Below are 12763 nucleotides of genomic sequence, written 5' to 3'. Positions count from 1 at the left end.
CCAGATGGGAAATTGGATCCACAGAAAGGTCAAGTAGCAAGTTGGAGTTCACACAGGTAGGAGGTGGAGGAACCAGGGTTCAAGAATGCTGCCTGCCTTTTTAAAGAAAATCCTCAGGTTGGCTTACAGTAATGAGTCAGTGTCAAAGAATATTTATTGAGTACTATGAGCCAGATACTGTATTGAACCTATGGCTATACAGAATACTGTTGGGTACATGTTTACATGTCAACAATAAATGCAAAAGGTCTGAGAGACTAGGCTATAAATGGGCCACCGGTGCAGGGGTTGAAGGAGAGTGGTCATTATAAACTGTTTGGCTACTTGCCCTGACTAGAGCACTCAGCCATGTTACTTCTATTAACAAAAATAAGGAAGCATTAAGCAATTAGCATTCTTTAAAAAATTCTATATATGTATTTTTATCCTCACCCAAGGAATGTTCATTGATTTGAGAGAAAGGGAAAGGGAGGGAGGGAGGGAGAGATATATTAATGCAAGAGAGAAACATTGATTGGTTGCCTCTCATTTGCACCCCAGTGGGGCACCAAACCTACAACCTAGGCATGTGCCCTGACAGGAAATCAAATCCATAACCTTTCACTTTAAGGGACAATGCTCCATCCTACTGAGCTGCACAGGCCAGAGCAAAAAAAAATCCCATGTTAACATATTTATTTTTTAAGTGTTTCATATTACAACAGCCCCCTTCCCTCCCTCCTTTGTTCTGTCTCCTTCCCTTTGTCTTGCCTTCCTTCCTCCTTAAATTCAACTTATATTTTTGAGCAAACACTAGAACAGGCACTTTCTGCTTATTTATTTTAAACATATGATACAATATGTTAAAGACAAACTGAGGTCCTAAATAGAAGATATCTTTAATTAGTCTAGAAATTTTCATATCATTCTTAGGTTCCCCTTACACTTGACATTTTATAGCTTCCTTTTTATAAATGAAGACCCACAGACAGTAAGAGGCACACCTGCATAAACACCAAGCCCCAGAGCTTTGAGCTGGTCTGCAGCCAGCACCAGGCATCCTATATTCTCCTATTCCATCTCACTTGAGCCCCATCAACACCTGAGGGAAAGCCCAGAACCAAAGAACTGAGCCCCGAGGAACTTGGCACAGTGCAGTGAGAACTCCAACACCTGGGCTGAATGAGGAAGAACCAAAAGTAATGTTTGACAGTTTTCAGAAACTTTCCTTTTCCTTTACTATAATTTAATATTCATCCTGGGGTGGCTGTGTTATATGTGGATACAAACAAATCCACAGAAAAATATCTAGGAGTGATTAAAATGAATTGAATTTATTAAAGATATTAGGGAGGGAGTATAGAGACAATTGATGTGTGATATGTTTTAATTATATTGGATGACCTGATACCAGTGAACTGTTAGATTGTACAGACTTTTGTTTTGAGCCAATTCTTAACATTTTTTGGAGATATGATTAAAGTAAAAGCAACTTAAAAGGGAATTGATGCAGAGTGCACAGCTCTCTGTAGGGAATGTTGTAATCTATATTTCATTCTACTTAGGCAGGATGTAGTTGAGATTCTATTATTTTTATTTGTACTATCTAATATATTGTCTACTCCATCTCCAAAGAGAGAATGCTCTTAGGTAGAGGGAGATAAACTCAGGCTTTGCCTTAGAAAAGGCAAACAGAGCTTCGCAGAACTATATTGTAGGATATTGAAGATACCCTTCTACATCTACGAAGCCCTAGCACATAGTTCTAACAACTCAGTGAAGGAAGATTGTTATTATTATTTCTTCAAGACTTCCTCAAATGTCGCCTCATCAGTCTCCTTGGCAACTTTGTATAAGACAGCAATCATCTTCTTTCTTGCCTTCCAGCCACTCCTATTTCCTTGCAGGTTAAGTTTGCACCAAAATGTTTCACTCTATCTGGTATATTATGTATTTATATGTTGTCAGTTTCATTCTATTAGAATGAGAAGAGTGACTATTTTGTTCACAGGTCTATCCTCGAGTCTTGGAACAGTTCCTGTCAGATTTAGTCAATATTGGTTTAATGAATAAATGAATGAATAAAAAAGGCTCAGAAGAATATAACTTGCTCAAGTTATAAAGCTAGTTGGTGGTAGGCTATAGACTCAAACTTTGATCTTACAAATCTACATATTGTGCTCTTTCTGTAGAAATCCTAAATGCCCCTTTGAGACCTAGTGCCCCTAGAGAATGAAGCTATTTGAAAAGGTGTTTGGCACACAGTAAGTACTCAATAAATTTTGTTGCCTCTGAATCAGAACAACTGAGAATACTATGCACCATATAAATGTTATGATTTTCCACTTGCCTGAAAGTCTTTCAAATAACTGCAGTGGAAGCAGAAGAGGCAAATGGTTCCTAAGGAGTTCCAAGGTGAATAGGAAGAGGGGTTCAGCTATCATAAATAAATGATAATTCTTGAAGGAACCCATTGCAACCTCCATAAACACTTTACACACCCCAACCCTATTCTCACCACTAATCTTTTAAGATAAAATGTATTTTCCTTGTTGTTGAACTTAATGCACATTTTTTTGTAGAAATTTGAGATATCATAGAAAAATACAGAGAAGAAAACCTAAATCTCCTGTGTGCAATTTCTCTGCTCAGGATAACTATGACATACTATTGAATGTATTTTCATTTCTATCATATACATCTATATAATGTATTATAGTCAAGATTTTAATGTACATACTGCTTCACGCCTGCTTTTTAAAAACTTGATAATGAATCACTACAATTTTCCATTTCACTGAGTATTCTTACAGCATCAGTTTAAATGACTACATATAGCTTTTTCTGTACGAATGCAATATTTTATTTAACCATATTTGTAAATATTTTATTGTCTCTAATTATTTACTACCATAAACAAAGCCATGAAAGTATAATATAAATTAGCTTCTCTGATTTACAAACTTCTCTGATTATTTTCTTAGAATAAAACCCCTAGTGTGGAATTGCTGGTTTAAGAGCAGAGACACTTTGAGGTTTTGAGGCATGCTGTGGACCTTACATCTGGGAAAGTTATATTAGATTAAACTTTCTCAACAATGTATTTCCCTGAATTTTTACCAATATTTTATTATTTAAAAAATATTTTTAATTTGATAAGCAAAAATAATTTATTTTTATAACTTTATCTTATGACAAAAATAATATGTTCATTACAGAAAACATAAAAAACCTAGCCATGAAAGAGAATAATATAAAAATTACCCATATTCTAATAACATAAACAAATACTGTTAACACATTGGCATGATCACTTTCAGCTTTGGTTCTTCATATTATGTATGAATGTTTATAGCCATATAGCTATATATCTAAATACAATCAAAATTTTAAAGTGAAATAGCACCTATATCATTTAAACTAATAATACCATGAACATTTTCTCCTTCTTATTAGTTACCCACCTACAAAACCTTTTTAATGGCTGCTTAATATTCCCATGTACAAAAGAATATATGTTGCCAAATTATTACTGGCTATGAAGATTAATTCCAATCATGCCATTTAAAGCTTATTTAATATTAATAAATGGGTTTTTCTTAAATTTATTTACCAAGGGTAATTCTTTAGTGACTTATCTCACTTATATTTTTTTTCAAAAGATATGACAGTTGTATTTTTCCAAGTATTGGATTGTTGGAGATTTCTAAAGCAGACAGGCTAAGCCACAGGTCAAGGGGGCATTTCTCACTTCAACATGCAGAAGAGAACATCATACTAGTCACCCCAGTTCAAAGAGTCTCATTTAAGCCTAATGAGTCATCTAAGCCTGTTGTTGGAAAACAGGAAATCTCAGTTTCCAGTCCGATTTTGACCTCATCTGCTTAAGTAGTCTAAGGCAGCATCTTGTTCTACAGACTGTATTTTGCCCAATGGACATGATACTTACTGAACTGCTTTGCCAAGATTTGTAAGGATGCATACCACCAGTTTAGCAGTTCTAAAAATACTGAATAAGGTGAATGAGTCTTCTTTTTGCTCAATATATTACCAGGCATCAACTTAGACAATAATAAAAATGTTTACTGCTGAAGCTTCGGCTTTGAAGATGAAAACTGTATGGATACCCAATTGATTCAGAGAGACTAGACCATCATTCCTAGTAACCTAACTACCTGACTTTACAAAACAGAAAAGCTGGTAATGTTATATTTCTCAGAGTGCAGGACCATGAGTTTATCTGGTCACAGCAGCTACACATTTTCCTCTCGTGATCCCCTAGCTAATCTATTCTTGGGTACCCATGACTTTAATTCTTTGCATGGTCTGGAGGCAATTTCCTTTTTTTTCTCTCAACTGTCACCTCTTTGGTTTAACTCATCTTTCATATTTCCAGACCTCTAAAATCTTCCTGAATCTTCTCTAGTGTCCTACTAAGCCCTTCTCCATCTGCAGACAGTGTAACCTTTCAAATATGAAAACCTTACACTTATCATGGGAAGTTCTTATCATTATCATAGTTCTCCAAACTCATCTCACGTTGTTTTACCCTTCAACCTGCCCCTGCTATGCTGGCCCACAAGAGGGCTTGCCCACACACTGTTTCCTTTCCTGGGGCAGACCAGAGTCACCACTACTGTCCCCCTGCAGCCCCATCTTTACCAGTTATGTCCTATTCATTAGACCTAAAGTCAAACATTATTTTCTCAATAAACAAACACATCCTTGACCTCCTAGTATGGTTAAGATTCCCCCATTAAGTATTGTCATAGTCTCAGGAACTTCTAGTAGAGCTACAATCACACTTAAGTTTATTTATGTTTCTACTACTACATTATAAGCCCCCTTAGTGCAGATGCATTATTAAACCACTAGTGCAGTTTTATAAATGTATGGCCAGCCCCTAGCGCAGTGCCAGAAACACATGAGGAAATCACAATTTAAACATAAAATGAAAGAATGAAAGAGCAATTGTATTGTTTTCTTAATTTCTTTTTCTGACATTTTGTTGTTAGGGTACAGAAACAAACAGTTGGTCAAACAAAAAGAAAATAGTTTTTGAGTGGTGAGTACCAATAGAGTATGCATATACTGAATTATGTTTACACCTAAAATTTATATAATATTATTAATCAATGTTATCCTAATAATTTAATTAAAAAAAGAAAAAGAGTGAATTAGCAATACATCTTTTCCTCCCTTACTTACACCACGTTTGCTAATACAGGTGACCCAAATTGTACTGCTGGCAACTATTTTGGTTTCAATTTGACCATCATCTGTGAAGTGAGAAAACAGATAATATTCTGAGGATTTTGTTTTATTATTTTATTTTTTAAATATTTTTTCTATTACAGTTTTCCCAACTTTCCCCTGTTGCTCTCCCCTATCCCATATTCTGAGGATTTTAAAGGCTGTAACTGATTTTCTTTTTCTTGCTCAGAATCATGGAACATTTTTTAATATCTGAAATATTATTTTTCTTTCTATTTTTAAAATCCTTATTTGAGGACAGTTTTTTCATTGATTCTTCTTAGAGAAAGCAGAAAGGGGACAGAGAGAATCATCGATGTGAGAGAGAAACATCAATTAGCTGCCTTCTTGTAGGCACCTTGGCTGGGGACAAAGCCCTCAGCCTCTGTATGTGCCCTGACCGAGAATCAAATCTGCAACCTTTTGGTCTACAGGATGATGCTCCAACCAACTGAACACACTGCAAGGGGCTACATGAAACATTCTTAAAGGATAAAGTCAATAAGCCACTGTATGGGGGAGGCCTCAAGAATGATAAGTGAGATGTACCTAAGGGGCAGTGGTCAGAAGCAGAGAGGAAGCTAAAAAAAGAACAGTCCCTACACAGATGCATTTTTAAGGTAGTTAACCACATCCAGTAGGGTCTTAAATATTCAGCACTTCAAATAAATGACTTTATCAAAGACAATTTGTCATGTACAGTTTTTTTACCCCCCAAGTTAATAGAGGACAAAGGGCCATGTTAATTAAGTAAAAAAGTAACTTTAGTTCCTTCTGAAGATGGAAAAATTAGTTTGTTTACAATGATTAAGCAGCTTATTTCCTCACAGACTCATGAGGTATAACAAAATAAAGAGGCTGGTGCATTTAAGAAAGCAGTGTCTTGCCCATAAAAGTCACTGAAAGTTGGGGTTTCTTTTTTGGCTTGAAATATAAAATAATCCCAAACATAGACATTTGAATAGAGCAGCTTGATGCAGTGAGGTGATAATAATTATTTTCTCAGTTTCATCATAAAACACTTACTGCAAGCCTTCTCTCTAAACTCTAATAGTGTGGGACCTACAACAAAAATCCCTTTTATCAAGGACTGAGAAATTTAGGACAACAGGAGAAAGACATTAAGAACTTTCTGTGGCAGGAAGAAGGATGCTGCTGTGATTAGCTGAATTAAAAATCCCACTGAAGATCTAGTGTAAGACAATAAGTTACATAATTTTGGACTTATTTGTACATAATTGTTTTATTTGATCTCATTTATAATATCCTAATTTAAAATACTGTAAATAGTTTTAATATAGCTTAATATGTGTATTACCAAAGTTAAAAATGGTGCTGTGGTGAGCAGGGAGGATGCATTAGCAATACATTACATTTTTGTATGAAAATGAGTCTACAGACCACCAGTGACATACCCACTGTTTCCTTACAAAATAGAATTATTCTTTCTTGCTTTATTAGCAAACTTGCCAGAGTAAAATGAAATAATTGTTGGGAGAGAGATTAATGATGCTGTAAGGTTGGAAGTCATTTTCTAATGCCACTCATATCTTTCCTTAAACTTTTGTGTTTCTTCAGAAAAGGTGAGCCTCATTATAAACTATGTGGTCATTTGCTTTGATTATCATATTTTCCCTTGGAAATCATGTGAGATATGATACTTTTTCCCTTCAAATGCTACTTCCTTTTTCATGTTTAATGCAGAGTTTTATCTGTACCATGATTTACTTTAATCAATAAAAAAGACGAAATTCTGGAAACAATAATGTAAACATCTCACTAAAAGCTCTATCACACAAAAAGACTCTGGCTGCCTTCCCTTATCCTTACTTAGAAAAAGCCATGGTTCCCAACTCAAGTTACAGATTCAATACAATCCCAATCAAAATCCCAGCACGTAATTTTGTGGATATCTACAAATCATGTGTATATGGGAGAAAGAAGACCCAAAATAGCCAACATGATACTGAAGGAAAACAGCCACAAGTCTTCAGTCCGAAGACTGAAACTAGCTGACTGCAGGCCTGACTACAAAGCCACAGTAATCAAGACAGTGTGACAAAAAACTGTACTTGAAAAATAACTAAATAAAATTAATTATAAAAAATAAAAAAAAGAACATGAAAAAAAAAGACAGTGTGATATTGGTGAAAGTACAGATAAATAAATCAGTGAAACAAAATAGAGAGTGCAGAAACAGACCTCCATGAACACTATCAACTGAGTTTTGACACAGAAGCAAACACGATGCTAGGGAGCCAGGACAGTCTCCTCAACAAATGGTGCTGGAACACCTGGACATGCAATAAATAAATGTGCCTACACACAGACATTACACCCACCACAAAAATCAACTTCAATGGATCATAGACCCTAATGTAAAATAAAACTTCTAGAAGATAACATAGGAAAAAACCTAGATGACCTTGGGTATCATACCTTTTTAGATGTTATACAACACAAAAGACACAATTCATGAAAGAAAAACAGATAAGCTGAACTTCATTGAAATTAAAACTTCTGCTCTATGAAAGATAACATGAAGAAAATGAGAAGACAAGCTAGAGATGGGACAAAATATTTTCAGAAGACACACTGACAAAGAACAGTTATCCAAAAGGACTCTTGAAATTTAACAGTAAGAATTTCAACTGTAATCTGATAAAAAAAAATGAGACGAAATTTCACAGAAAATGCCAAAATTCAGTATTAAATACCTCAGAACCCAGGAATTTTCAACATTGTTGCATATGTACTGTGAGAATAATCCTTTAATAGTTCTCAACTGAAGGCACTGGGCAATGACTGGAGATGTTTTTGTTTGCTGTACTTGGGGAGAAGGTGCTATTGGTATCTCGTGGGTAGAGGCCAAGGGTGCTGCCAAACACTACCATGTGCACACAGCAGAGAACTGTCCAGCCCCTGGTGTCAATAGTGCTGAAGCTGAAATGCCCTTCTTTAATATAAAGCAGGTTAAAGAACTTTCAAACAGAGAGGTTGCTACGTATAACACTGGGCACACTGTTATATAGTAAATGAGTTTTGATGTGATGGAATATCAAAGTTTGTTTCCAAGCATCCATTCAGTCACCTATTTATCTAACAGATATTTTTTGAGCACCTGTTAAATGCCAAGAACTACAGGAATTTTTAGGGATACAACCTTGAACAGATAACAACAGAATATAATTTTGCTTTCACAGAACTTACATTCTACTTGAAATAGAAAACAAAACAATAAATAAAAAATATAGACCATGATGAATAGCATAAAGAAGAGAAACAAAACAGGCTCTTATGGAATGTTGAGAAGAATTAACTAAAATGACTAAAATGTGAACACCATGTCATAATATTACTGCAATATTTGAGTAAAATAAATACATTATTCTGTGCTATAAAAACCACCCTAACAGTGCATTCAAACTTTATCCACCACTTCCCAATGATCTTGCTGAGGAAGAAAGGCTGACTTGAGTATTCATTAGACAAATCCTTTCTAAACATTTGCCAGATTGCAAAAATAAAAGAACTTTTCCAGGCTTGCCTAACTTAAATACATTGTCCTGGGAATGTTTTTTAAAAAGTTTTGTGGGAGTTGCCAACCGAGTTTAACAAGTATAGCATAGTATGTGTGTCTTGCATGAAAAGCATATTGATTGAAACTACATCATAAAGAAGAAACAATGAAAGTTCTTTAAATGAGTGGCCCAGCAGAGAAATGCCTCAACTATGAGTACACTTCACACATGTGTGATCTAAAATATCCTGGGGGTTGGGTGGTTTTTGCCTTCCCAAGGAAGGTAAGTGCTTTCTCTGAGGCACTTCAATGCAAAGCTTATTCTCTACCAAAATTTGAAAGTGCTGTGCCTTCCAGATCTTGAAGGATGCAGGCCCTATCTTTTCTCTCCTCACCTGGAGTTACACCCTGGCCTTTTTATTTTTTTTTATTTTTTTTTATTTTTTTTTTTAATAATTTTATTTGGTTACTTTTCAAGTACATTTTTTTTTCCCTCTTCCCCCCCCCCCCCGCCCGGTCTCCCCCCTCCCTCCCATTCCCCCCCCCCAAGTCCTCATCTCTGTGTCATTCATACTTGTTCCTCAAAATCCCTCCCCTTTTTCCCCCTTAAGTTCCTTCCCTCTCCCCTCTGGTCGCTGCCCACTTGTTCTCTATTTCAGCGTCTTTGTTTTTATTCTATTTGCTTATTTGTTTTATTCTTTAGCTTCCTGTCAAAGGTGAGATCATATGGTATTTGTCCTTCAATGCCTGGCCTATTTCACTCAGCATAATGCTTTCCAGTTCCATCCATGTTGTTGCAAAAGGTAGTAGCTCCTTCTTTCTCTCTGCTGCATAAAATTCCATGGTGTATATGTACCACAATTTTTGGATCCATTCATTTACTGATGGGCACCTAGGTTGCTTCCAACTCTTGGCTATTGTAAATTGTGCTGCCATGAACATTGTGGTACTTTCAGGGATCATTTCTATAGTCCGTCACCCTGGCCTTTTTAATAGCCCTGTCCCTTTCTTCCTCTTCTGAAACCAATTCTCCACATAGTTACCACGGTAAAATTTTTAACATAAATTGGATTATATCACTTCCCTTAACTCTTCAGTACATTTTTCCATTACATGGTAGGAAAACAAATATCCTGCTTTAGTCACATGGTTTGCTTTCTGAACTTATAACAAACACTCCGAGCTATTTTCCACCCCAGAGACTTTACATCTGACGTTTTTTCTCACCATCTGAATCTTAAATATGATACCCCATTTCCTAAATCTTTATTTCAGTACACTGGTTTCTTTGTTCTCTTTACAAAACTTAACACAATTTATATATTTATCCTCTATGTTCCCAAATAAGATGTTAGCTTCATGAGACAAAAATCATGCCACCTTATCCTTAGTTTTAGTCCCAGCATGTAATAGGCTGTTGGGTATACCACGAGAGTGAAATGTGTAGTAACTGAATGAACAAATTGTGCAAAATAAATTCACTGTGCCTAAAATGATGTTACCTTTGCAGACCACAATTTGCAAAACATCTACCATTATATAATAACAGAATTTATTGAGGGCATATTATAAAATAGTATAAATAAACAGTAGTCATATTTACCTATACTTGAATTTTACATGTAGGAATTGTGATAAGTATAATACAGAACTGAAATTCAATACATTCATTTAAGGCAATTAACATGTGCCTCTAAGGAAAAAATGTTTTCTTTCTATAAAATCATGAGGTGCAGTGTTATTACATCATTGTCACCAAAGTGTGGTTATTAATATAACATCCATTATGAGAGGTCACCTGCATAAACAAATCTAATGAAAGTTTCTATCCAATAATCAAGAATTTTCTTTGCCCTGGCTGGTGTAGCTCAGTGGATGGAGCGCGGGCCTGCGAACCAGACAATCGAGGTTTGATCCCAGTCAGGGCACATACTGGGGTTGCAGGCAGGTTCCCTGCAGGCCAATTCCCAGCAGGGGATGCATGAAAGGCAACCATACATTGATGTTTCTCTCCCTCTCTTCTTCCCTTCCCCTCTAAAGATAAATAAATAAAATCTTTAAAAAAAAAATTTTCTTGTAAGGTAAAGAGGATTCTGCTCTATGGATAATTTTCTGGCACTACCTACAGATTTCTTTTTTCCCAAAGAAAGATGTAGGGAGAAAGGACTGAAGTTTCAAAAAGAGCCTTGCTCCAGTCCCAGCTCCCCGACTCTATGGGTACAGTACAGCTCTCAGGCAGGCTGCCCAACACTGCTCGGCCCCAGTATCCTCATTTGTGAAATAAAATGTTTGCCTTCATATGTTTTAATACCTATGGTTGCACCCTATCCTAAACATCTCTCCAGAGTAAGATAGCTTATCACTTCCTCTCTTTAGCTCCTCCTCTCTCCCTTACTGCCAGTGGCACGACACACCATTTAAAGCTGTGTTGCCCTATATGCTGACCACTATCCACATGTGGCTATTGAAAACATGAAATGTAACTGGTTGAATTAACATGTGCTTTGAGTGTAAAATACACATAGATTTTTGAAGACAATACAAAAAGAAAATGTAAAACATCTCAATGATTTTTATGTTCATTACATGTTGAAATGATAATATTTTGGATATACTGAGTCAAGTAAAATAGAATAATAAAATTGATTTTACCTGTTTATTTCATTCTTTTTAATTAGGCTCCTTAAAAAAATTTAAATTCCTAAAAAAAAATAATAAATTCCTGATGTGGCCTGCATTTGTGACCTGCATTATATTTCTACTGAATAGCCCAATTTAGATAGTTTTTTCAGTTTGAAAGCATTTGTTTGCCTTGTGAAATGTTGTAAAATATTATCACTAAAATTATTTAAAATTGAATATCCTATTTTCTAGGTCTATGTTCATATAACCAAATGGGATTATTATTTAGGTCACCATTAAATGCTATAAAAGTCCAGCACTAAAATTCAAACTCTTGATTGATACCATTCATATTACTCTTTTCAAATAATAATTTTAAGTGCCAAAAATCTCAAGGAGTTACCATATATCAGCATAATGATGAGCTGGAGAGGAACAGCAAGTTGCAGCTTGGCCGGGATATAAACACACACACACACACACACACACACACACACACACACACACACACTCCTCATCTGCAACTACACACTTTGGGATGAAATACTTATCCTGCAGGGTCTCAGTTGCCTTAAAAAGAAGGTAATAGAGGGGTGCTAGGGGGAATTAAAATAAGCCACCATAATTCTGGTATGTTTAAATATGAGCAGTTAGAATGACATATAACTGTAGAATGTGAGAATAGCCCCATATTTGTGCCTAATGAATTCAGACTCTCAATAGCTTAAGGTTTTATATTCATTCATTAATTGCACAGTATATAGCTAAATTTTTATCTCATTTAAAAAACAAATGAGTTTATAAAATAAAAAAGATGAAATCAAATTCATCTTTCAAAAATTCATAAAGTTTCTACTTTTTTGCTTTATAATGTGGCTGCATAATAAAAAGGATTCTTGGAATATATTAAATTTTAACATATCCATCCCTTAGAATAATTTAAAATCATTCTCCAAGTAAAAATGAAGAATAAAAAGTACATATCTTAATTTCCCAAGTGTCATCAGTTGTCACAATACCATCTGTCATAATTATTAATTCACAGGTCTTCAGATATCTTCAGTGATATTTTAATCACAAAATTTGTTTGTTTCAAATCATGTTATATCCAAATTAAAATTTTTTCGACTAGTAGAATATTCTGAAAGTTAAATTTTATTTATTAAAACACTAAAAAATCTGTTGAAAAATCATTCCAGATGGAAATTACCAAGGTATTTATGATAACAGCTATAGTAAACAATCTACTTTTTTACACATATAATACTCTCATTAAAAAATATTTATTTAATGACTCTCATACATCAGTGTCTACACAGAAAAAACTGATGTAACTCCCAAAAGGAGCATAAAGTTTGTATTTGCAAAGAGATCCCAGTAAAATACCTT

General features: G+C 35.0%; 1 protein-coding gene across 1 annotated transcript in view; it reads right to left on the bottom strand.

The window, feature by feature from the left end:
- The window catches only part of ARHGAP24 (Rho GTPase activating protein 24), a 513936-nt gene that overhangs the window by 386515 nt on the left and 114658 nt on the right, over positions 1 to 12763 (bottom strand). The window lies entirely within an intron of this gene.

Source organism: Artibeus jamaicensis, unplaced genomic scaffold (assembly GCF_021234435.1).
Source record: "Artibeus jamaicensis isolate MK-2021 breed Jamaican fruit bat unplaced genomic scaffold, CSHL_Jam_final contig_452, whole genome shotgun sequence".
Taxonomy (NCBI): domain Eukaryota; kingdom Metazoa; phylum Chordata; class Mammalia; order Chiroptera; family Phyllostomidae; genus Artibeus; species Artibeus jamaicensis.
This window is presented reverse-complemented; position numbering and strand designations above follow the sequence as displayed.